The sequence below is a fragment of the Solanum verrucosum genome, unplaced genomic scaffold (assembly GCF_900185275.1).
Source record: "Solanum verrucosum unplaced genomic scaffold, falcon-dt-bn FXZP01000197.1, whole genome shotgun sequence".
NCBI lineage: Eukaryota > Viridiplantae > Streptophyta > Magnoliopsida > Solanales > Solanaceae > Solanum > Solanum verrucosum.
Window position 1 is genome coordinate 202,776 of NW_026020363.1, and position 4,071 is coordinate 206,846.

Below are 4,071 nucleotides of genomic sequence, written 5' to 3' on the forward strand. Positions count from 1 at the left end.
CAATCATGCCCGAACTACCAAAAGCATTAATGTATACCGAAGAAACTACAGAAAAGGAAATAATCATTGGAGGAGTACCAATAGTGATAAAATTCAAAAAATATCAAGGAAATGAAAATATCATTTTAGGAATAAAATGGCTAGAACAAGTAAAACCATATAATCTAGAAGACAAACAGTTAACAATAAATTATGAAAATAAAAGAGTAATAATAAAAAACTTTAGTATGAAAAAATAAAAATATATACTTGCAAAGATAATAATAGAAGGATATTACAACCGATATTATACACCAATGATAGATACGGGAGCAGAAGCTAATATATGTAAATACAATTGTTTACCAGAAGATAAATGGGAAAAATTAAAAACACCGATAGTAGTAACAGATTTAATAATGAAGGAAGCATGATCACATATAAGGCAAAAAATATAAAAATACAAATATGGGATAAGATATTAACTATAGAAGAAATATATAACTTTGAATTAACTACAAAAGATATGCTATTAGGAATGCCATTTTTAGAAAAATTATACCCACATATAATAACAAAAACACACTGGTGGTTCACGACACCGTGTAAACAAAAAATAGGAGCAAAAAGAGTAAATAATAAAAAAGAAAAACAACAGAATGGATAAAAGGAAGTGAAAAAATTACACAAAAATTAGAAAATATAAAAGAAGAAGACCCTAAAATAGAATTAATTATATTCTCTATAGATAAAGTAAAAATAATTCAAGATAAGTTAGAATTATTATATAGTGAGGATCCTTTACAAGGATGGGAAAAACATAAAACAAAAGTAAAAATTGAGCTAATTGATAATAATAGTATAATAACCCAAAAACCATTAAAGTATAATTTTAATGATTTAACCGAATTTAAGATACATATAGATGAATTACTAGAAAAAGGATATATACAAGAAAGCAATAGTAAGCACACAAGCCCGGCATTTATCGTAAATAAACATAGTGAACAAAAAAGAGGAAAAAGCAGAATGGTTATTGATTATAGAAATTTAAATGCAAAAACTAAAACATATAATTATCCGATACCAAATAAAATACTAAAGATAAGACAAATACAAGGATATAATTATTTTAGCAAATTTGATTGTAAATCAGGATTTTATCACTTAAAACTAGAAGAAGAATCTAAAAAACTAACAGCATTCACTGTACCACAAGGATTTTATGAATGGAATGTATTACCATTTGGATATAAAAAGCACCAGGTAGATATCAACACTTTATGGACAATTACTTTAAACAAATAGAAAATTGTGTAGTGTACATTGATGATATATTATTATATTCCAAAACACAAGATGAACATATAAGATTATTAGAAAAATTTATACACATATATAGAATATTCAGGTATAAGTCTAAGTAAAAAGAAAGCAGATATAATGAAAAATCAAATAGAATTCTTAGGAATACAAATTGATAAAAAGGAATAAAAATGCAAACACATATAGTACAAAAAATAATTAACTCAAATGAACAACTAGACACAAAAAAAGAAATTACAATCATTCTTAGGACTAGTAAATCAAGTAAGAGAATACATACCAAAATTAGCAGAGAATTTAAAACCATTACAACAAAAATTAAAGAAAGATATAGAATATCAGTTTGATAAAAAACCAAATACAAATACAAAAGGTAAAATTATTATGTAAAAACTTACCTAAACTATATTTTCCAGATGAAAACAAAAAATTTACTTATATAATAGAATCAGATGCGAGTGAAAAAAGTTATGGAGGAATATTAAAATACAGGTATGATGACAATACGATAGAACATCATTGCAGGTATTATTCAGGAACATTTAATAATACAGAAATAAAATGGGAAATAAATAGAAAAGAATTATATTCAGTGTATAAGTGTTTATTATCATTTGAACCATATATTGTATATAACAAATTTATTATAAGAACAGATAATACACAAGTAAAATGGTGGCTAACAAGAAAAATACAAGATTCGGTAACAACAAAAGAAATAAGGAGATTGGTATTAAATATATTAAATTTTACATTTACAATTGAAGTAATAAAAACTGATAAGAATGTTATTGCAGATTACCTATCACGACAAAGCTACTCAGACTGAGACTGAGGAAGAAGATACAATCGAAAGATACTCAAAGCTATTACTACACTTTGTACAAAAAGTGGATAGTATGGACAACGAGATACAAAAGCTAAAGACTAATGAAGATAATCTGAAGTCTAAAGCTAGTCAGCAGCATGACTATAAAAATGCGGAGCTACGTCGGAAGACGGAAAAAACCCAGAGCTAAAAGGAGACGATGGGAAACTCCTTAAAACCCATAATGTTTGTTTAAATACAGCTGCAGGTACAAGCAAACAAGTTAGCGATAAACAACATAAAAATGCGAACTTAAACCAGCTATTCGAAAACCATTTACCCAAAGGACACCTAGACATATGTCCATAGAACCACAAACATCTACATACGCAGATAGTTTGCAAAACCAAAATGAGAAAAAGACATATAACTACATCACACGAACCTATATTGAAAATATCACAAAATCCAAACTATTTAAACCGCAACCCCAGATCAACTACAAAAGAACCAAACCAGATTATTTGACACAAAAGTTACAAGGATATAACAAGTTAATTGCACGCCAAAAACTAACGCTAATTTAGTAAGAACATGTTACAACTACGGACTGTTAAATACCGTATACACATACGACGGAGAAGAAGTTAGTGGAATACCAGAACTACACAAAGCATTCGTCACATACAAAAGAGTTACAAAAGGAAATTTATTTTATATAAAATTCTATACAGCACCAGCGGAGATATTATACGAGGAAATAAAACCTCCAATACAGGTTATCAAGATAGGACTAACTAAAGATATGATTATACCCGAGGACATCGGACAACAAGAAGAGATATGCAAAATAGAGATACCAAGTTTTTATGCCAACAAAATAATTGGTATATCAACTATCATACAAGAGCTAGCAAATAATTATTTAAACGGAAACGCTATATGGAGCTACTATGCAAGAGACAGCTAATGATTTATTCCAATTCAAGGGAGCTAAGGAAAGCAGATATGGATGAAGTCCAGAGATGGATTTTTCATTACTTAAGCCAGAAGAACGACCTACGAACGAGCACTAAAAGAAGATTTATTTCGCAGAATTATTAACCAGATATTGCAAGCTAATTGGTCACAAATACCCTGACCATATATGTTCAAAATGTAACGGAGAAGATAATATAATCCCAGACGTCCAGCTGGAATAAAGAGATAAAGAGGAAGCAATGATAAGAAGATAAGATGAAGATAAAAAAAAAGACAATAGATGAGATGCGGACAAAATAAAAAATGAGAAAGAGTAAAATTATTTGTCTTGTAAAAAAGTCAATTAATAGTTTGGAAAGTAGTGTGTCATAATGATAAGTAGTGTCATAATGTTGTCATATAAAGATGGTGTAAGGGATGGTAGTAATTTATTAGGTGACAAGTGTAAGGTAATAGTACATTATTGTATTATTGAAAATTCTTCTATATAAAGAAGATATGTAACTTAAAGATGGTAGCAATGCCTAACGGAATAAACATTTTCTTGAAAACACTCTCTCCCCTAAGTTATAAAAATACTTAAAAGTTAATATGGAGAAATCTGAAATCCAATCAGATATTTCAGATAGCATGTAAGCAAAGGCAAAGGTATATTAAAAAATATGCGAACTAATTCATATATTCCTGAATATCAATATATGCTTGAATAAATTTAGTTATTATTAGTATTAGAATTATTTGAATCATGATTTCTAGTTTATTAGCACACTGGAAACAGGGAGAAAACTTCTATACTATGCCATCCTAATGTTGAAACCGGTAGCGAGGAAGCCGTTTAGGGGAGTAAACAAAGTTGAGGCCTGATAAGAAGAAGTATAGTGACATGTAAACATGATAAAGATAATCTAGTTCATAATGATCTAATATGAATTTAATCAATTATGAATATGATAGGAAGGAATAATTTGAAATAAAAA